Source organism: Pangasianodon hypophthalmus, chromosome 16, assembly GCF_027358585.1.
Source record: "Pangasianodon hypophthalmus isolate fPanHyp1 chromosome 16, fPanHyp1.pri, whole genome shotgun sequence".
In the NCBI taxonomy this organism is placed as follows: domain Eukaryota; kingdom Metazoa; phylum Chordata; class Actinopteri; order Siluriformes; family Pangasiidae; genus Pangasianodon; species Pangasianodon hypophthalmus.
The window spans coordinates 12,022,675-12,046,538 of record NC_069725.1 but is presented as its reverse complement, the minus strand read 5'-3'; the positions used below and the strand labels follow the sequence as shown (position 1 = coordinate 12,046,538).

Here is a 23,864-nt window from a genome sequence, read left to right as displayed (position 1 = left end):
ATTTTTATGGGCAGGCAGTGTTTTGCAGCACTTCAGTAGAACAATCCATATCAGAATGTATCAACACTCATAGATATAAAAACTGCTCCAGAAATAATTGGTGAAGAAGTGGTGAAGAATTAGGGTGATTGGTAAATGGCAGTCAGGGAAGGTGAGGGTGAATCTTGCCTAGGGCATTAAATGTGCTAGGGCTGGCATCTACCATCTTAATGGATAAATGACAAGTTTCAAGTAATTGCTGGACTTTGGATAAATAATGTAACAGATCTCAATTATTGTTACTGCGAAAGCCCCCTTGAGTGTTTAAAATGCACCCAGCATGAGAATAGGAATTTTTTTTAGCTCTTCTTTAGATACATCAGTATCATATGCCAAAGGAAACAAAGTAAATACTGTGCAATTAACAGTTTTGACTATGGCTTGGGATTGGTCATTGTTGTGGATTGAATACATTTAATTGATGGAGTGTAACTCATGGACCTCTAATGTAAAGCATACAGTAATGGTATTTAGCAATGGTGAGTGCTGTGGTGAAACTCCAGGGTCTCTGGTGTGATCCTTAGCCTTGGTAACTGTCTGAGTTTTGCATGTTCCCCCTGTGTCTGTGTGGGTTTTCTCATAGTTCTCTGATATCCTCCCACCTCCCATAAACATGCCATTAGGTGGATTGCTATGCTATATTGCCCTAGGTGTGTGTATGGTGCTTGCAATGGACTGATGTTCCATCCATGGTGTATTTCCACCTTGTTCCCTGGATAGTCTCCAGCTCCACTACAACCCTGACCAGGATAAAGCGCTTATTGAAGATAAATGAATGAATGACTGAATACTGCTGTAATATTTCATACCTAGTACCTGCATCTGCTGTGAATACACCACTAGACACACACTGCCCTCTGCCCTGTGAACACAGCTGACTAATTAAAGTTTGTTTGTACATGCAGATCAGCAGTAAGGATGATGATGTGGAGATTCATAGGGGGAACAGAGCAGTGAGGTCAGGCAGTTGGCCCAGCTGTGACCCTAACTGCCTAGTAATGCCTTAATGAGCTGGCTGCCCTCATTTGTTTATGTTAATGACGAGAAATGATATTAGCTCTTTTGTGTCTGTCAGTGAATGAGCTTGTCACTGCTCCCACCCTATGGAAGAGGTCATAGTACAGTGATTGGAGTACAGCAATAATGCATTTACTGTTTAATTGAGTTAATCAGCTTAAATATGTCAACTGATTTGACATTTTAGCATTGCATGGGCTTTTCATGAGCTATACAAAGAGTGTATTTGAACTGTGTGAACTTTATTTAAGGTCTATTTTGTAGCTATTAGGGCAGCTCTAATGAGGACAGCTCTGTATACAATGCCAGGATATGTTTTTTCATCTTTAAGAGGAAGTTTTTTTTTTTTAACCTGCGACAAAATGTCATACACCTTCTCAAAGGAGGTGCACACATTTGCTAGAAAGAAAAAGAGAAACACTGAAGGTTTACTAGCTGCAGCCAATTATTTAAAGATGTGTTAATGTGTACATGCATCAGTATATGCATTTGTGTGTGTGTGTGTGTGTGTGTGTGTGTGTGTGGGACTTCCACCCAAACTCCACCCTGCTTAGAAGAGTAATTTTGTTATTCAGCCAGAGCTATTTTGACTGCATATTCAGTGCTGACTGAGTTATTCAGGCATGTGAAAGCAGGCCAGCCTGCTTTGCACTGATAACTTCACAGCCACGCACTCCGGTTTCCTCATTCACCAGTGCTATAATTAATAAAGCAGAGGGGGAGGGAGTGTGGCCATTAATTGGACCCACTGTCCTTCAAAGCTGTTGGGGGGGAAAAGTGTATAATCATTTTCCACAGTAGTCCACAGCTTACTGAATTATTAATACAATCATCCAGCGAGACAGAGGGGAGAATAGCACTGAAAACATTCATTTAGGTCCAGAGAGAGCACTGCTGCTGGACCCCAACCAAACAGTCCACAGACATGCAGAGATAACACTCGAGCACTGCCTGAACAGCCTGAACTGGTGAGAGGAAAGACCAGGCGAGAAAGAGAGAGAGGCTGACGAATCTCCAGAGAAAGAGTGCGTTCCAGCACGTTTCTCAAGCAGTTTGGGGTGAGGGTGCGATGATGTGAAGTGGGAGAGTCTGATGTGTGCTTGAACACACCGTGGAGCTGTCAATGAACATGTAAAAAAAAGTTTCTTTAGCTATATGCAGCTTTTTTATAATGCATCTTTGAGTTGAACTGAATTTAAAAATGATGTGTGATATTTAAATTGATAATGCATCGCTACTCTTAAAGACATGCAACCTAGTTTCACATTTAATTGTTCAAATAATTAGTGACTCTCTCTCTCTCTCTCTCTCTCTCTCTCTCTCTCTGTCTCGCTCTCTCTCTCTCACACACACACAAACAAACAAACACACACAAACACACACACTATCAGCTGTGACCCTGCAGTGATTTTCATGAACTAATATATCATCAGGACATCTCCAGCAGCACCTGAATCCTGGCCAATAAGCTTCACTATTACAAACACCAGTATTAATGGTTAATCTTTAATTTAAGAAGTTCGTGTTTACATTGACTCAAATGTTTGTTATTGTGAATAATTTATTTAATTTGAACTTTTTCCACGAATATTTTTATATTATATTGCTTGGTGTATCATCTGTAAGAATTCCATTCATTCCTTTAATATTCTAATTAATTTACTTTAGGTTTATTAACAAAAAAATTTAATACATTTATATGTAGCACTGTCACTGTTATATAGACTGTGCATATAAACTGTGGATGCTTAATCTACCCAGCCATGTAATTAAAAACTAACTGTGTGTCACCAGTGCACTGTATGTGCTCCATCTTATATTATTCTGTCAATTCTGCAGCATATCACACTGAAACATGAATATTTGAATTAGTCTTTTTTTTCATACAGTATGCTAATGTATGCATATATGTGAGTTTGGGCTAGTCTGCAGCCATGTGTATTGTGCCACTGCCTCTGTGTGCATGGCTGTTGTACAGTTGTGAAGTAGCGATAGGCCGAGCTCATTATAATACAGACAGCCAGAAACAAAGGCACACACACACACACACACACACACACACATTGCTGTGTGTTCCTCCATGATAACCACCACAGCCTCTAGAAATTAACCAGCTTATTCACACACTTACATACACATGTTCTCAGTCTCATATATACATACATGCATGTAAGCACACAAAAAGAATATGCATAAACATGGTCACATATACACACAATGAATAGTCACAAATCAGCTACTATTTTAAATAAATACACAAATATATGGTTGTGTGCGGATACGATTCAGAGCTAGTCCCCTTTCTCTCCTGTGCTCTAATTCACTCTGCTGAGCCTTTGATGGAAATGAAAAAGGAGCCTTACGTCGTGTTCAGTGCCATTTTCTCTTTCTCTTCAAAGCTGACGCACACACACACACACACACACCCTTCAGTCCATGTGTCTGTGTGTGCATAAAGCATGACCTGAATTCGCATCGTCACGCTATCCCTACTGCTCTTAGCACGCAATAGGCAAACTGCTCTTCAATACACAAAAAATGCACACAAAGAACCTGCTCTGAAAGCAGCCACATAAACATGCGCTGATCATACATTTAATAAGGAAACATGAATGACAAAAACAAGCAAGAAATACATTATGTGTGCCTTCGCATTCTCTACTTAACCAAAGCAAATGTGTTTTGAAAGACAAGTAATTGTGAAAGGATGCTCTTCAGATGCAAAAGGCCACATAATGTCTTATGCTATTATTGTATAAGAGAATGACTACAATATTGTGTTTTCCTGGCATCACCTTGTGTTTTAGTCTATATTGGACATTTTGTGTGACCTCTGATAGGGGGGAAAGGTCATCTCCATGGTGATGAATGCGCGAAGCAAACGAGAACACTCCGCCATCACTCCTCAAGGACATGCCAGTGTGATTGGCCACCTCTGAGACAGGAAATCGAAGAGGAGCGGAGAGGAAGAAAAGGTGTGATTTCACAAGCTAAATTACCCAAGGGACAGATGAGAGAAGTGTGCAATCGGGTGGCAGCGTTGTGTCCAAATTCACACAGAAATCTCAGCATTTCTTGAGAAACAAAATGAGCATTTACAAGCATGTTAATGCCTGCCACAGAGGTCATGATTAGAGAAGACTAATGGTTCAATTTTAGTATTTGACTTGACAAAGTAATCCTTATGCTGACCCATGAAAACAGCATTAGACAAAAATACCAGTTAAAATGCATCATGCGTCGACTGTAATGTAGTTGATGTTACAGCAAATTCACTCAAGCTCCTTTTTAACCTCTATTACACTCTCTCTGTGTGTCATGAGTTCTGTCACCCGCTCTCCTTCACACCCCCCTCACTTCTGTCACTCCGAATATTTCTCCCTAATCTCACCTTATCTCTCGATCTTCCTGCACACAAATAAATGATAGAAAAACTCCGTTCAGAGAGATAAGACTTTCACCTCTCTCTCTCTCTCTCTCTCTCTCTCTCTCCTTCATCATATTCCTCTCTGAATCTAAAAATGATAATCACTCTGTATCCCCCATGCTCTATCTGATAGCTTCATGTTTGTAAAATGTGAAAAGACATGAAATTAACACACTTTGTGTTGATGGTTCCTTATCTGAATAAATGCTAGAAGAAAACGATAGCTTATATTGTCACATAAACACATACAGTATAGGAATGCCGCCAAAACATTTTGGCCAAAACTGGTCAAAACCTGAAGAAAATAGTAGACTAAATAGAAACAGAACATAAAGAATAACAGAAAAGAAAAGGGACACAAATCCTGGCCTAAAATAGGTGTAATTAGGCCTACAATTGAGTTTCAAATCTAACATGGAAATAATGTTAATGGTGAGGATAATTACAAAGTGGTTACATAAGCTGTTTTTTTTTTTTACTCTCCTGCACTGGTCAGGTCTCATATGCATACAAACAGTTTAAGCAGCAGCACAACAGTGAAAAACGTCAACCATGTGGACATTAGACAACTGATTTGTAAATGGATTATATCTGTTTACTGCACGTTACTGCAGAATCACCTAAAAATCCACCATCCAGGAGAGGTTTTTATGATTGCTGCACAGCTGATAATATTATTACAGCCCCCCCAACTCTCCTCAAACCTGAAATGGTGGAAATGCTCGTTTTCCTGTCTTTTTTTTAAGGCTATCAGCTATGGATGATTAAATCATTTATCGCAATTTTTTAATGGTAAATTGAGAGCCGGGAAAAATCAATATTACACAAGCCAGAAATACTTCATAAACTAGTGATGAATGGATAAACAAATTTTCTCTCCACAAAGATGTTTGCTCACCCCTGCCAAACACCAAATGGATTTTCCCAAGATAAAGTGACAAGAGGAAGAGGGTAGGGGATGAACTGGGAATGAGCTGGAACTGGAAAATGCCCCCATTGTTCATTGCAGTCGCCTTCTCACTTGATTTCTGTTTTTCTGTGTTCATTCACCAATCACACACACACTGAGTGTGTTCCTGTTTCATATGTAAATCTCCCTGAGAACAATCCACTTTGAGCACTGGTGCTAGTGTGCTAAATCATCAGTTCTGTGATAGCAGGGAGCAGCTTGTATTATTACATCTAATTAGATCCTTTCTGTTTCCTATCAATTAACAGAGTAATTAAAACCGTCCCTGCCTGATTATCTACTAACTGCTGATTCAGGGGCAGAGATGAAACACATCCAAACGCTTCTGTCACATCAACTCCATCAAAACATAGGGCCAATCATGTGACGTCAGGTGGAATGAAGGAATTCATAGTAACAGAGTTACCTTTAATTTCACCTGTACAACATAAATAAATAAATTTAATTCATTCTCAGCATTGATGAATTTTGCATGTGTGCGACTGCATGTGTGATGTACGGTGAATTGCTGATTTGTGCATGTGTGTGTGAAAGATAGGAAGCATTCATATTTGGAGAATCATTTTCGCTGATTAACACCAACAGCATTTAAGGAAAATACAGCTTTGTGCATTTGCCTGTTTGTGTGTATGGTCATGGGGTTTGTGCGTATTGCTGCATGTGTAGATTGTCAATGTCCATATTTGTGTGTCTGATTTATTTTAAGAAATAAATGGTCAAACACTAATAATATCATCATAAAAAACATACACATTGCTGCAGTATTATGCTGACAGTGAGAATACTGAGATTAATCTGCATCTTCATTACAGACTTTACTGTGACTGACACAGTTAAATACAAAATAAATAAATCACAAATCTGCTCACCATCACCCAATAAAGCACTAATTCTGATATGTCACATTTCATCTACTCTGGAATAAAGGACCAAATGTAATGCAGGACAAGGTGATGCTAATATTAGATTAATTTATTTTTATTTAGAGAAAATACAGACGTGTAAATCATGTGTGGAAAAAAAGAGCATTCTACGAAGAAACACTATATCATCTTGTTTCCATGGCTACCAGCCATACTGCCTTGGGATCATGATGCCGTGAAATAGACTGAATTGACAGAGATGTGCAAACGTGTGTGTGTGTGTGTGTGTGTGTGTTTGTGTGTGTGTGTGTGTTTCACACTATATGAGTGTGTGTGTATACAATTACATTATGCACCTGTATATTACATTACAAATGCAATATGTATATGCAAGTTTGCACTTACATAGATACTTCCAGAGATCATTGTGTATTTTTTAATTCGCTCCAAATGGCTGGATGCTACATTTTGTTTTGCTTTTCGCTTACATTCATCTAAAACTGCTACTATCTGTTATACATAAATGGAAAATTGCATTTCTTACGAGTGAAATAAAACTGCTGGTGTCAGGTCTTCATTTGGATCTGCGTATAACGGTGCACAACTCTATAACGGTTAAAGAGAATATTTTGTCTTTGTGTGATAATTTCTTAGTTTCTTTAGTCTCATATTACACTTCAGGCATTTTCTGGGGGGCGATACAAACTTCTAAAGGTGAGAGTTTGTTGAGAGTGCAGCAGGAATGAAGAAACTTTTTCCTATAGCGAGTCACTGATCAGGTAGGGCGAGGTATCCGCTTGTCCTCTTGAGGGCTCTCCTGTCCTAACCTGCACCACAGTTCATGAATATCTCAGTGCTCGAGTGCATTAACACATGGCTGTCCCATTATGCTGAGTTGCATTTACGTGTGTGTTGGTCTGGCCGTTTCGGAGTTAAAACAGGACGGGCCGGCCCCTGTGAGGGGACGAATCACAGCAGCAGAGGGAGACAGAGAAGGTCTTGAATTCCCCTTGGAATATAATGTGTGCTTCACACCAAAGTGTGTGAAGACGAAGTGTGCGTCTGATTAAAGGCGCACATGCATGTGTGTGTGTGTGTGTGTGCGTGTGTGTGCGTGTGTGTGTGTGTGTGTGTGTGTGTGTGTGTGTGTGCGTAATCCCAAAGTGGCCTCAGGGGCTGGGGGAGGGAATAAGATTCAGCAGCAGACACTTGGCGCGTGCCTTGCGTGCACACACACACACACACACAATAAATCTGGTGAACAGCAGTCATTGTAAGGTTTGTGGAGGAGGGGAAAGGGGCAGGTGGAAGGAACATGGCTCCCCCTCCCCCCAACCCTTCTCATCCAAACCAGCATCTCCATCAACAAGCTAACCTCATGGTGAGCGAAGCACACCATCAGCCACTTCCTCTCCCTCTCTCTATGCCTCTGTGTGGGGCAGAAGGTTTGAAACTAAGTGTTGGGGTTGAAAAGGTTATTGTGAGTGGGCTTGGGGATTGGGGCGCTGCTCAATACGTATGCAGATAAGCATACGCCTAGCGTCTCATGTACACATGGCGTGTGCGCGTGTGTTTAGGGTGGGGGCTGCAGACTGTTGTGACTACCTCCACCAGCCGGCCTGGGGGAGGGAGTAAAGGTCATACAGGTCACGTACCCCTGAGACAGACGCTGCACCTTACTCATTTACAGGCACACATATGCTTGCATGCACGCTGCAGTTAGTGACCTTCAACTTTAAGCAACCTTGACCCTAACAGACGGGAGGCAACCGAGTAGCAGATACGCACCGAGAACAGCATGCGCACAAACAAGCACACACTGCACTACAATCAGAATGGTGCACCCCAATTAAAATCAAGGTTAAAGAGTAAACCTTATATTCAACATATTCAAAAGGGAGTAATTTATCAGCATGTAATATATCTAAAGATGGAGTGTATTTATGCATGTTGCAGGCATCAGAGAATAAAAAAAATTATTCTACATTAAGAAATCTTCTGTGATTTTCAAGAAGTCCATAATTTTGTTTATGGTATTACTGGCATATTTTATTAATGATAAGTAGGTCTTCCCTCTAGTATTTCTCAATCATGATAAATGTGATGCATGATGTAATACTATGTTAATTATATATGGCACACAATATAAACATAACATGATAAATAAGTAGGGCTTTACAAGCATAAATGAAACAGAGTATGGTTTGTTGAGCATGGAGAGTTTTAAAAAAATGTATTGAACTATTGTTCCTTCTTCCATATGAAATATCAGAAATTTTAATTTTCCACCAAGTAAGAAATAAAGTATGACTGGGCACACAGATTTAGTAAAATAATCAACAACAGTTGATTATTTTCCAATGGAAATAGTAATTTGCCAAAAATTGCAATTTTTATTTTATTAATGAACAACTAATAACACTTTTTATACTGTTTTGTACTGTATACTGTTAATAATTACATTTAATGTTGTGGACATAAATGTGGCTTGTCATGCTACTGAGAAACCGGAAAGCACAAACATAGCTCTGACTCCTTCCGTAAATGTTAAATAAAAATGTTAGATTTGCTTAAGTTTGTTAGTGTCTCTTTACAGAAAGCTTCACCATGTCAATGATTACACTTTCTTTGTTAAATAACAGTTTTGTTAAATCCTTTTATTATTAGCCTTAGATTATTGTACATCTGCCGTAGAAGTTCCTCTGTAAGCTGTTACTATAGACACAATAATCAGAGGTGCTGTTATAGAAAATTAATGAACACCTTCGGACCAGCCAGATTTGAGAATTCAGCAGCACTGCAGTATAAGAGTAACATACCACACATCATGAACAAGAGCATGACAACCAAGGTATCTGTAAAATATCATAGTAAAAGCGGTGTAGTATCAAAGTTAAACACTGTATGTAATAAACATAGTTACACTAAAGCGCTGTGGTAAAATCACAGTAGTATCATGTTTAAATGTGTAATAGCTATAAGTAGTTAGCATAATCACCACAGTAGTATTACTATTACGCCATGCTATACCAGTCTTACAGTTTACTAACCATAGTTACCATGACGTACTGTAAAATCACGGGAATATTAGTACCAAGATATTGTCTCCATTTTTAACTCATGCAAGTGCATTAACACATCTTTGCCCAATTGAGGCACAGCATGCATTTAATCGTGAGCTGCAGAGTGCTGTGTTAGATGAGAGAGATTAACACAGTGTGTTGTGCCTGGGATTATAAACAGTGTTATTAGAGTTTCAATAAACATGGTAAACATGGTGAGTACAGAGCAAAATGTGTATGACAGATGGCCACAGATTTTGGCGCAGTGACTGAGTGTGCATGTTTGTGCATGTGTGTGCGCGTGTGTGTTTGTGCATGTGTGTGTGTGTGTGTGTGTGTGTGTTGCTGTGTGTGATTGCGTCATCGGCTCTCTCCCTTAGCACCCTGTTCACTGAAGGTCTTCATGCCTCAAAGCTGCACTCTTCTAAATAGTCTTCTCAATATTATTCCCTCTCGTCCTCCATCTTTGTCTCTCGCTCTATCAGGTCCTGCTCTATCTCCATTTCCCCAGCTTCTCTAACTATTACCTTCTACACTCACTTTCTTGTGCCACTTTCTCTTTATTTCACTCTTCCTCCTCTCTTTTTTCTTTTCCAGCCTCTGCCTTTCTATCCTTCTATCTCACCTCCATCTTTGTTACCTCTGAGTGTCTGACCTCTCTCCGTTCATCTCTATGATTCGCTCTGTTTCCATTCTATCTCTATTAATTTAATTTGCTTCACCTTCAGCATCCTGCTTGTGTAGCTTGATTCAGTATCCTCTTCCTTTACAGAATTTCATCTATTACTTTTGAAGCGTTATGCTGAATGGTTGGAAGAAGCTGAAATGGCTGTGAGACAACACTGAGTCAACAAACTGAATCAACAGGAACTCTTGAAACAGTCATCTGGTGTTACTTCTCTGAGTCATCAGTGTTGCTCACAGTTGCTAGTCATTATATTTGACTTTCTTTACAATCATGCCACAGTTGGGTACAGCAACATTTTGTGACTGGTTTGCTTTGCATGTTAGCTACTAAAAAATAGTAACATCTCTAGCAAATTTTGTTACTAAACTAAACTAAAACTGAGCTAAAAGCTGCCCAGTGCCCATATGATCTCTGTCTCTCATCTCTGTCTCCACCATTACTCATATTAATTATGAATTTTGAAAGTTTGCTATGACATAACTTTGAAGATGAGTCTTGGATGGATTAGCTTGAAACAGAGAGACCAAGTAGTGATGGAAAGAAAAAGAGAGAAGAGCCGATCTTTTACACTCATAACAATCTGTCAGAAAATATTTGGAATTCAGGCTTTCTGCTGAGAGATCTTCCGTATCATGAAAAGAAAACCAGAGAATCTAATCCTCTGAGGAAGGCCCAGAGTACTACAATATTCTCTTTGGAAAGGCACCGAGACAATCACAAACAAAACTACAGCCTTAGAAAACACCATTTAAATGACACATAGCAGAGCTGTTTGATAAATTGTTTGGGCATTTCTTCTCTCGACTACAGGGAGAACCACATCCTGTCACTTCCACCGTGACAATTCTTCAATTATGTGATGCGGTGTGCATATAAAATGCCCCAATATGCTGTTGATTCAGTGTCTTTCTTTCCGCTGCTTATTTGAGAGATTTCCAAAAGCTATTCTCAATTCACTTCATCTTTCTTGCTTCATTGGTTAATTTTTAACTTTTAAACGCTTGAGCTTCTCATCAAAATTGGATATAAATTTTTGGATTTCCAATTATGGATGAAAATGGGAGGCTTTGCAGACTTTACATGAATAGTAATAAATCATCCACTGTAAAACAAAGTCATGCCTAACAAAATATGAAATTTACACAGAATATATAATATAACCTTTACTGCAAAACACATAATCACAACAATAAGTTACAAGCTTGAACAAACTACTTTCCAAACTTCTCTCTTCACAGCAGTGTGTGTGTGTGTATGTGTGTGTGAGTGTGCGTGTGTTATCTTGGGCCTTTCGGAATTCTCTTTTAGAGTCTACAGAGAGGAGGCGTCAGGCTGGCCTGTCACCTGGTTCACTGCCTCTACCTGTCTTTCACACGCATATACATATGCACGCATACACACACACACACACACACACACACACACACACACGATATTACTTATTATTATGTAACACTACACTATGTGATTGTTGTTAAAATAATAGTAACTTACTGGTAACAGTTAGGGCAGCATGATGTCACAGCGGGATGTGTTGCCGCCTCACAGTTCCAGGTTCTTTCCTGATCTCGGCTTACTGTCTGTGTGGGGTTTCTCTGCATTTTCTCCCTGTGCTCGCATGCGGTTTTCTCTGCAGCTGTATTTCATGCTACAGGAAAATTAGAATATAATTAAATAGTCATTTTTTATCATACTGTAAAAAGAATTAGAGTACACGCTAAAGTAGTCATTTTTCTATAGTATACAGTATCGTAAAGCATAGCAATTTTATTTTCCATTTTTATTTTATAATCCAAACCTACTGGCAGCTGTAATGCTAACTAAATTCTGCTATGGAGCTAAGAGTGAGAAAGAGGAAGTGCACACTGAGACCTTAACTATAAATAAGCACTGATTTATTGCAACATGTATATATATATATATATATATATATATATATATATATAAGTAACAAGTAAAATATTTAGTTTAATTTATTTCTTTTTCATTCACTGACATTAAATGGCATTGGGGGGTGGGGGGGTTACCCTTATCTCAAGCCTCACAACCTGAAAACAATGCCAGTAGAATATCACCTTCATTTTTGAAGATTTGAAGAATTGCCACTTAATTCTGCACTAAAGTTCAAGTATTCTTAATTGCTATTTTGGCTATTTCATACAACAGCAAAACCGTATCAACATAAAATAGTCTGTATAGAAAGATTATAGAATGTTCCATCCAAAATGCAAATATCCATATGCATCCATAACACGAGATTTTCAGTAGTAACATACACCAAAACAGTATCAAAAATGATATAAATTATATGATATATATATTTCATATTGTCTCACAGTGTTTGTCGTAAATGTGTAATAAGACACCGTCCTAATGCTGAGACTTCTGTATATATCTGTAATAAGGACATTCATCTCTATTATTTTTTTTAATTATTATTATTATTGATTAGAGTTTTTCCTAAAAGATACCATAACAACAAATTCACTGAAGTGTTTGCAGCTAATGGGACACTTTGCAATGAATATGACTTCAAAAATCATACAACAAACATCTACATGCTTTACATGTTACATGTTAACAGAATGTTTTACTAGTTACAATAATGCAACAAAAGTTCCAAGGATATCAGTGTCATAACAGTCATTGTCTGAATTTAGGGAATGAGGTATTCAGGGTACAGGTTTAACACCACCAGAAATACCCTGCAAAAAATAAGAAGAAATTAGAAAATAATAAGAGATCTGAATTACAAGACTTTAATTTGTTGTATATTTTTGTGCATGTTAGCTGGCTGATTTACAGTCTTCCCTTGAAATCCTGGATTTATTCTAACATGAAACCTGTAAATAAAAGAAATATTCCTTTAAATTGTATTTTCTCTCAAGGGTAGTCCCATTATTAGTTATTAAAAAGGTCTAATAAAATCTGAATGCATAGATATGATATAGATATGTTTTATTATGTAAAGATATGTGCTTAATGTCCTCAAAACATTATTATTATTACAGGATATTTTTAAATAATCGAGAAAATACAAAAATAACTGCTAAAATGTAGATTCAGCAAGAAGCTTGCCAGCTAGCTAGCTGTACATGAAGATAGAAACCCTAATTAAGGCTGAAAGGTTAAAGACAGGATTTGGCAGGCGTGTTATTTTAACACTGAATATTACTGTCTTCAGCTTTACAGTAAGCTATACAATGTTGAAATATATTGCCCACTGCAAAATATTTCCCATATTTCACAGCAACAAGTTAGAGTGTATGTCACACCTACACCCGCCCACCCACCAGCCCACACACACACACACACACACACACACATGTACATTTATCTTATTAATTAATGCTTTGCCTACCCTCAAATGTAATCCTAACCTTAACTTCAGTAATCAAATGGAAACCTTTTGGCTCTTAGTTTTCAAATAATAGCTGCAGTTATTGTAAAGCAGTTTTCCTTTTGGGGACCAGACAAATGGCTCAAAATTGTTGAATTTTCCTATCTGACACTTGGTATCCACCAAGATATAAAAACATGCCCCAATTCCACCCCCCCTCCCCCCCAAACACACACACACACACACACACACACACACACACAGAGCTTTCTCCCTTTCTGTGCTTAAACATTATCCTTTCAGACACAGGCCAAAACCAAAATATTTATTCATCTTTCTGAAAGTGCTAAGAATAAACGATGCTTTGACGAACAAAATCACACCCAGGAGGTCATATGAAATAATGCGCGTGCCCTAAAAATTAGCTTCTCAGCACGTGACCCATTTCGAGGTCATGATGGGAAATCTCCGCGCCAATGTTTTTGGCAAATAAGGAACGTTTCGGGTCGGTTCAGTCAGACGTGTAGGGAGATGAGGGCGGGAGGGAGGGGTGCTACATCGCCCTGGGTTCTCTCTAACCACATTACAATGAAAAAAAAACACGAGACAGAGAGGCACATCGTCGTTAACCTCTGCCTCAGGATAAATCAGCGCGCTCGCACGCGCATTAGCCTGATTCCGCACGCGCTCCCCTGCACAGAGCCGCGCGCCCACACACTCAACACCTTTAAACGCCCGCGCGCACCCCCCGTCATTCATTTACTCTTCTTTTACCTCGAGTTCTGTTAATTGGGGCTCCTTCACCTCTGTCTCTCGCTAGTCTTGCATCTTATGTCATAGCTATCACCAAAACTGGTGTATCTCTGGTGCCTTTTAATTGGCAGGAGCTTTTCTTCGGCTTCTTATTAGGACAGGATAATAATTACCGTGAAAAACATTTGAAGAGAACTAAAGTAACAAATGGTTGAGCATGTTTACAGTTTCTTCAGATTTTCAGAAATTAAATCCTTTTTTTAACCTTAAACACAAATCCAAAAACTCAAACCCAATACACAAAAATGCATCTCTATGGGAAAAACAAACAATTTAGTCTTTTTAAATAATAAAAATTATTTTCCAAAGCACACATAAATCTAATCAAATGGATAGGCACTACTCATTTACTTGACACTACTCTTCAAATGCTGGGTTATGTTTTACTCAGTTCCTGGACTAAGCTTGTTGTTTCAGGTATTTCAGTTGACCAGACCCAGACTGGGTTGGTAATGGACAACACAGCATGCTGGGTTTGGGGTGCGGACCTGCGAGGGAACATTCGAGATATTTAAGAACATTCAACAGTGAAGATCCATTTTCTGGAATTTTTCACTGAGCCTGTCAAGACAGACTGGCAAAAAGAGAAAGTCTGAAGGAAGTTTTTGATCACATAATGTATAATTTATTTTCACCTAATTTATAATTTAGTTGAACCTTTCAAAATTATATTTCTTTACACATTACGTAGGCATTTGGCTTGATAGCCAGTGTTAGCCTCATGACAAAAAAAGTGCACTGGGTAACTTTATTTCAGAAAAAAATGGCAGACTTTGGCTTCCTGTGCTAAATAAGACAAATTTTAAAGATTAGATTAAATACTTACATAATTATATTTGCATAATTAACATTAACATACTGTACAACCCAGTAAGTAGTTTACCCACAAGCTGAGTTAAAAAAAAAACCCAGTATGCTGGTTCATCATACTAACCAACCCTTGCTGGGTTAAAACAACTCATACTGGGTTAGTTCTTATTAGACCCAATGCTGGGGATCCAAATCAATCCAAATTGGGTTATTTTCAGCCCAGCTATTTTTTAGAGTATAGTGAAATCAAGGGCAAGTGCAAATTCTGTAAAAATAGAATATGTGGCTTTTATAAAGCACTTGTTATATTTATTATATTTTCTGTTCCCATTTATATCAGTGCAGTGACATACTAAAATAGGCTACAAGAGCAAACAAAAGACAGACAGTGAGTGAGATGAGTTGGTCAGACAAAAATAAAATACTTAGCTGGTAACCATGGCTTAGTAGGTTTCATTAAAACGCATGAAGTTATCAGTTTGATCCCGAAAACTAGATATCTCCAGAAATAGGCCAGCAGAAGAAAAAACAGGTTGTTTGGTTATTCTGGTGTTCCACTTTGTTTAAAGCATTATTTCAGCAACTTCATTCATCACCCTGATGATATGAGAATGCATGAATATACATGACTTCAGGATTCATAGCTAGTAATAAACCCAACACATCATTTTTATCTTTATACATCAAATTACACTCATGCCATCATTGGATGAATGAAGACGCATGTGTTCAAGATGAATTGACGCGAAAGACCTTCTGCCATCTCTGCACGTGGTCAGGAGGCATGGCGACATATTGCACGTCACACCGGAAGGTAAGCAGCGGGCCCTGGATGGCTCCAGCCATCTGTCAGTGTTACTGCCCCACTGTCGCCCCCCCAATCTGCACCTCTTGTTTGGTTTGCGCAAGGAACGTTCCAAAATTTCACGCCAGCTTGCGGGAAAACAGTGCAAGGTTAGGTAATGGGGAATAATGTGGGAGGAAGAGTGACTGTAAATCAGTGTGTGAAGCATGGTGAAGATATAATGTGAATATAAAAACTGTCATTATAATTTAATCAGCATAGAGTTTTGCACGCTTTTCTTTCTTTTTCTTCTAATGGTCATCATTTCTTTTTCTTCTAATGACAATGTATTCCATGTAAAAAAATAACAACTTTCAAAAGAATTCTAGAGCATCCATCATAAATTGAAAACACTAGTTAAACTGTCCTCCAATACAAAAAACTCTTGATCAAGACAAGTGAAAAACCTCAAGATCAATTACCTTCAATTCTGTTTTTATTTATCAGGGCCTAAATAACAATTGTTTGGTCCTCAACGACTTCTATAAACAAACAAACAAAAAAACTCAGGTGACAATCACAACAGACAGTAGTCATTTTTTCCAAAAAGTGAAAAAAAAACATTCAGAAACCAGGTGGTAAATAAATAAGTACTGTAGAATGGTGATTTTTAAGTTGTTTGGAGAGGGCCTTATAACCCTTCCCATATTGAGGAGCAGCAGTAATTGCTTTTCTGAGGTCATGGCTGACGTCCTTTCTTCTTTGCATGATGTAGACACACACCTGAGTGCTCCACAACACAAAACTGCCAAAGGTTCTGCTTTTATAGAAGTAGTCACACTTCTTAATGATTAAATAATCTTGTGAATTTCATGCTGGATGCTAATTATTCTCTTAATGACTGTGGAAGTAGGAAGGGTATATTCATTTTTTCCCCACTTGGTTTCTGAATGTTGGTTTGCTTTTTTGGGAAAACAGTGACTACATATTGAAAGCTGTTGTGTTTTTTGTTGTTACCTGATGTTATTTGTTTGTTTAGAACCTGGTGAGGACCACACAATTGTTATTTAGGCCCTGATAAATAAAAACATAGAATTGAATGAGGGTGTACTTTCTTCTTCCCATGACTGTAATTGATTGTTCATTTGTTCATTCATTCATTTGTTTGTTTCTTACCATTATCATTTTTGTCCCCAGCACTTTTGGTGCTGTCTCAAGAAAATGTCAAGAAAATTTTTTGCCTGGGTGTTTTTTTCAGTTAAAATCTTCCCAAACATGAAATCATTGCTTTGTATTGTATGGTCATAGCAAGCCATGGGATGTTGCTGCACACATTTATTTGTTACCCCTCTTATCCAGAACATTCACTGATTCACTGTTAGGGCTACCAGGGGCATTTCTAAGATTAAGATTTAAAAAGATCTTGTGTTAAGCCCAGAACATAAGGGGCTTTGCACACACATACACACTACATATATATATATATATATATATATATATATATATATATATATATATATATATATATATATATATATATATATATATATACAGTCAGGTCCGGAAGTATTTGGACAATGACAGAGTTTTTGTGATTTTGCCTTTATACACCACCACAATGGATTTGAAATAAAACAATCAAGATGTGATCGAAGTGTAGACTTTCAGCTTTATTTTAAGAGGTTCCACAAAAATATGGCATTTACCATTTAGGAAGTACAGACTTTTTAAGCAAAGTACTTCCATTTTCAGGGGCTCAAATGTATTTGGACAATTGACTGACAAGAAGTTAATTGACCAGGTGCGGTCCATTCCCTAGTTTCTTCAAGACAAATGAAGCAGATAAAAGGTCTGGAGTTGATATCAGGTATTGAGTTGGCATTTGGCAGCTGTTCGACTGGAGCTACCAATATGAGGTCCAAGGAGATCTCAATGCAAGTGAAGGTGGCCATCATTAGGATGAAAAAACAACATAAATCTATAAGAGAGATAGCAAAAACCTTAGGTGTGGCCAAATCAACAGTTGGGTACATTCTTAAAAAGAAAGAAAGCACTGGTGAGCTCAACAACATCGAAAGGCCTGGAAGACCACGGAAGACAACTAAAGTGGATGATCGCAGAATCCTTTCCTTGGTGAAGAAAAACCCCTTCACAACATCAACAGTCAAGAATACTCTGGAGAAGGTAGGCGTATCATTGTCAAAATCTACAATCAAGAGACACCTTCATGAATGTAAATACAGAGGGTTTACAACAAGGTGCAAACCACTGGTAACATACAAGAACAGAAAAGCCAGATTAGACTTTGCCAGAAAACATCTAAAAAAGCCTCCCATGTTCTGGAATAAGATTCTTTGAACTGATGAAACCAAGACTAACTTGTACCAGAATGATGGGAAGAGAAAAGTATGGCAAAAGAAAGGAACAGCTCATGATCCAAAGTATACCACATCATGTGTCAAACTGAGATGTATAGGGCTCTGCTCACATTCAGCCAAATGCTACACAACGGACGCCACTTCACAGTACAGGTGGATAATGACCCTAAACATACTGCGAAAGCAAATCAAGACTTTTTGAAGGCAAAGAAACGGAATATTTTTCAATGGCCAAATCAGTCAACCCAATAGAGCATGCTTTTCACTTACTGAAGACAAGACTGAAGGCAGAAAGACCCACAAACAAGCAGCAACTGAAGTTGGCTGTAGTGAAGGCCTGGCAAAGCATCTCCGGGGAGGAAACTCAGAATTTGAGTTTTGAGAACATGGGCTCCAGACTTCAGGCAGTCATTGACTGCAAAGGATTTTCATCCAAGTATTAAAATTATGGTTATATTTACAGTTATGTCACTTTTGCCCCTGAAAATGGAGGTACTTTGTTGAAAATGGCCATAATTCCTAAATGGTAAATGCCATATTTTTGTGGAACCTCTTAAAATAAAGCTGAAAGTGTACACTTTGATCACATCTTGATTGTTTTATTTCAAATCCATTGTGGTGGTGTATAAAGGCAAAATCACAAATACTCTGTCATTGTCCAAATACTTCCAAACCTGACTGTATATATAGATATATATATATATGTATATATATAAATATATGGCCAAAAGTATGTGGACACCTGACTATCACACCCAAATGTGGTCCTTCCCCAAACTGCTGCCACAAAGTTGGAAGCATGCAATTGTCTAGAATGTCTTTGTATGCTGTAGCATTAACTCAAGTGACCTGCACAGAGCCCTGACCACAACTCCATTAAACACCTTCGGAATGAACTGGAACATGATCTGGACACCAGGCCTTCTCACCCAACATCAGTGCCCTGCATCACTAATGCTCTTATAGCTGAATGAACACAAATCCTTAAAGCCAGTCTCCAGAGTAATGTGTAGTATATTGTAGTAGCAAAGGGGGGTCCAACTCTGGAATGGGATGTTTAACAAGCACATATGGGTATGATAGTCAGGTGTACACAAACATTTGGCCATATAGTGTAGCTGGCTGCTATCAAGTTGACAAGCAAAGTCATTGGTTTTGAATTTGAGTATAATCTGTTTTAAAAGAATGCACTTCTTTATATAAGATTATGAAATTGGACTTTAGAAATAAAATTTACTTATATTGTTATAGAAATTGAGTGAAAAAAAGGTTGCAAGTATGTTCACTAAATACATAGTAAAACAATGAAAAATGGTTTGATCATTTGGTCCAGAAAGAGTGCTGTTGTGCTGTGTGGAGAATTTTTTTGTCCTGAAAAATGCTTGTTAGCAAAACAATAATCTGTCCTCCTTGCATTATCATATTGCAGGCTACATACAGTATCTTACACATCAATTATGTGTCTTTCATGCCTGGAATTTTGAATATTTGTTGTAATGGAAACCACCACATCAAGCTGGGAACATTGACTATATAGCCAACAGCAAATGGGGCCCCGACACTCTGCATGCACCATATTGTCCTCCCTGTTTTCCTTCCCCCCCACCAAAGCCTTCAAAGTAGAACAAGGGCCTCACAGCTTGGTCGACATCAAGGTTTCACACAATAAAAAAAAATAAATAAATAAAAAACATGCCATGGAAGCCTGTAGAAAAGGTTTTTAGTTGCTTGATAAAGCTTTGCAAGGGTTTGTCTCTAATAGTGTTTTCAGAGCAATTTAAAATTTTTTAGAGCATATACTGTATATTCTGAAATTTTACAAAAGCTATATATATATATATATATATATATATATATATATATATATATATATATATATATATATATGTAAAATACTATCCTAAATGATGGCAATAAATATGTTTTATGTTTTCTTTTTTTAAACATGTTCCAAACAAGACCAGAACAAAACACATAGTGGAATTTTTTTTTTCTTTTTTTTTGGGGGGGTATCCTGTTTTGGCACCTTCTTTGTGAAGTTTAGTGCTTTGTCATCTGCTGCTCCAAGTCCAAAATGCTTGGTACAGAGGGTCGATTTTCAATTATAGACTTCTATAATAAAGATAAACCTATGTGCCAATCAAACCTTTTCTCAAAATACCCAAAACCTCTCTCTCCATCTCTCTCTCTCTCACCTCTTAGCCTATAAAACAGGCTCCCAAAATATTGTGGCAGGAAAAAGCATCTTTTTCTTGCACTTACTCTTTCCATTTTCATCCATTTCTCCTACCAAGAAAAAAAAATGGATAGAAAAGGAAGGTCAAATATCCTTCAGAGTAAGATAGAATTGGAGGGAAAGAAACGATCAATACTGGAATGTATTTTTTTTTCTCAGTTAAATGCCATGTGCAAGCAACAGTATTATCTCATATGTTGGTTTTGAGTAGAGACCTGTGCATGTTTTAATGTCTATTTCTTATTCTCCAAAATATTAGACCATAACCAAGGTTCTGGTTTCTGCATTACACTGTGTGTTAGTGGGGGCATGGTCAAGCACCAGTTTGTGAATGGAGGGTGGAGTCGGGGGCAATGAGTGGTTCAGAGGAGTGTGCACCTGTGGGTATTTGTACTAATAAGTGTTCTGTGTTTCAGTAAGCAGCAGTGGAGGAGATAAAAGCAGGGAGTGACACGGATGGGGTAGAGAGCTGAGCTGAACTGTACTGTTTGTGTGTGTGTGTGTTTACATTGGTGTGTGTTCTGGGTGAGACCGTAAAACAGAAAGCACTGAAAAACAAGGCCAGAAAAAAAGAATAAAAGCCCTTTTGAGTTGTCCCAAGCCTGCTGACCATTTCCTCAGTCCCACACGAACATAAGAAAGTTTCACACTGGTGCCAATACTAGGGAGTGAGGAAGATATGCCATCATGGAGCCCTTGCTTCTCTCCGAGATCATCAAGACCCTCACTAGCATCCACCAGACTCAACATCCGGCCCTCCTTGAGCTGAGCACAGAGCAAAAGCAGTGTTTCCAGGCCCTTCTCCAGGCCCAGACCGAGGATCGGCAGGTGCTTCAGAGCTTGGACAACTGTCACAGGTGGTTGCTGGGAGAAGAGCATGGCGCCGAAGACATTGGTACTGTTGCAGTTCGTCACCCGGCTGCCTGAGGGGAGAGCAGAACATGTCCAGTGCACCATCCGGTGTGGCTAGAGGAGGTAGTCCAACTGGCTGAGGACCATTTGATCTGGGGACAGGCAGCCCCTCCCCTTCTCTCTCTCTCTCTCCCTCTTGCTTTTCCCCTTCCTCTTCCCACCCTCCCCTCTTCCCTGCATCCCAGAAACAAGGCCTCTTTTCCTGAAAACCAAATCCTTGAAACCAGTTCCCCCTCCCACCCCCAAGGTTGGCATCTCTGGGGCCACAGGTATGGGAATAAGGCCTGGGCAGGTGCACTGGCAGCACAGGGAGCCATAGGCTTCCCTTGAATGAGCTGGGACATACCGCATACCTGTGAGTATTCAAGGAGGTACATACCACTCATTGGTAGATTTGGGCTGTAATCAAATCTCAATTTACCAATGCTTATTTCCAGGGACAAAAACATAGAAGATAGGTGGTGGTTAATCCTCGCCTCACCCATCCACTGATTTTGGGGACAAACTGGCTGGCATTTCCAGTGTTGTTAAGGGGCATATATGTGGATGAGCCCTGTAATAGAGTTGTATGGTGTGGGATGTGCAGCATTGTGCAGCATTAGTTGGGGAGGTGTTACCCTGGGGGTTGACGTAAGATCTTTGTCACAATGATTGGAGGGTGGGGAAGGCCCGTTTTTATTGGCCAGGCATTCACTTCATGTCACAAATGTCAGCTGGTGAATCCACTGGCCTCCCAAAAAATGCCATTGCATCCCCTTCTATTAATCAAGGTCCCTTCAAAAGAACTGGGATGGACCTCGTCTGGCCATAGAATGGAATGCATGAGGGCATCTCAGCATGCAGAGTTGCAGAGTCAATCTTTAAAATAATCTTTTATGTCACGTTTATGTCATGCATACTTTGCAAAATGTATTAACTATTATGAATTAAATTGATTCGTGCTAGTGTTTGTATGGCCTGGTCGAGCGATTTAATCAAACGTTTAAAAATATGATTTGGAAGTTTGTGCATGATGTGTACGGAATTGGGATATGTGGCCCAAACCCCTATTATTACAGTATGAGAGGTCCCATAAGCCTCCGTAGGCTTTTCCCCATTTGAACTGCTACATGGGCGCAAGTCCTGCAGCATCTTGTTGTCAGAGAAAATTGGGAGGAAGGACCTTCACAAAATAAAAACAAAATTCAGTACGTTCTTGATCTGAGAGCAAAACTCTACACATTGGATAATTTGCTACAGACACAAGAACATCAGTTCCAGCTGTATAATAGGGGTGCTCGGCTGCGGGAGTTTTCAATCAGAGATAAACTGCTCATATTTTTACCATCAAGCTCTAAATTACTCACAAAGTGGCAAGGGCCCTTTGAGATCACACAACAAGTCAGGGACGTTGACTATGAGGTAAGGCGAACAGATAAGATGTGAAATACTGCAAATATACCACCTCGGTCTCCTCAAACCATGGAGAGAGATGGTCCCTGTGGCTTTGGCAATGGTGGTTACTGAGAAGGAGCTGGGACCAGAAGTGAATCCAAAATGTATGGCTCAATCCACTCTGGTGCCCTATGGAGACTACCTTTCTCTGTCCCAAATCCCAGAGGTTGCCAAGTTGCAAGCAGAGTTTTCCAATGTGTTTTCACTTCTACCTGGTCCCACTAATCTGATAGACACCCTGTGGTGTGGTGGTATGTAGCTAACCCTACTGTTTGCCCGAACAAAAAAACAGGTGGTGCAGGAGGAGCTCATAGCCATGTTCAAGATGGATTTAATTGAGAAGTCCTACAGTGACTGGTCCAGCCTAGTGGTCCTGGTTCCCAAGGCCGACAGATCGGTCTGGTTCTGTGTCAACTTTAGAAAGGTGAACACGGTATCCAAAGTTGATGCATATCCAATGCCCTGCATTGTTGAACTGCTCAGTCAATTAGGCATGACTCGCTTTTATTCGACACTGGATTTGACTAAGGGATACTGGCAGATCCCCTTGACTCCAGTATCCCATGAGAAAACAGCATTTTCCACTCTGTTTGGGTTACATCAATTTGTTACCTTTCCTTTTGGTCTGTTCAGAGTCCTGGCCATGTTTCAGTGACTCATGGACAGAATCCTCCACCCCCACACTTCCTATGCCACAGCCTATTTAGATGACATTATTATTTACAGTAATGCCTGGCAGCAGCACCTTCTAAGAGGAGTCCTGAGATCCTTGAGATGGGCAGGACTCACAGTAAACCCAAAGAAGTGTGCAATTAGATGGGTGGAAGTGCATTATCTGGGCTTCCACTTGGGCCCTGGGTAGGTGCATTCCCAAACTGAAAACACAGCAATGATTGCATTTCAGCCATTGAAGTTCAAGGTGGTCCACAGGCCTTTACCCAGGAAAAGCTGCACTTTGTGGCAATCTACTTTTACATTTTAATTTTACATTACATGTGTCTTGCAGACTGATGTGTCTGCCCAGGGGTTGGGGTCTGTGTTGTCCCAGGTGGTGCAGGGGGAGGAGCTCCCAGTGCTGTACATCAGAGCAA

The 23,864-nt window shown here is 39.2% G+C and overlaps 1 long non-coding RNA gene across 2 annotated transcripts in view; it reads right to left on the bottom strand.

Annotated features, from left to right (window-relative positions):
- LOC117599216 (uncharacterized) overlaps positions 1–23,864 on the bottom strand; it is a 63,598-nt gene that overhangs the window by 23,887 nt on the left and 15,847 nt on the right. For both annotated transcript variants that reach the window (XR_008304345.1, XR_008304344.1), the window contains exon 3: positions 11,561–11,714. This is a non-coding gene — a long non-coding RNA (uncharacterized LOC117599216). The remainder of the gene's footprint in view (positions 1–11,560; positions 11,715–23,864) is intronic.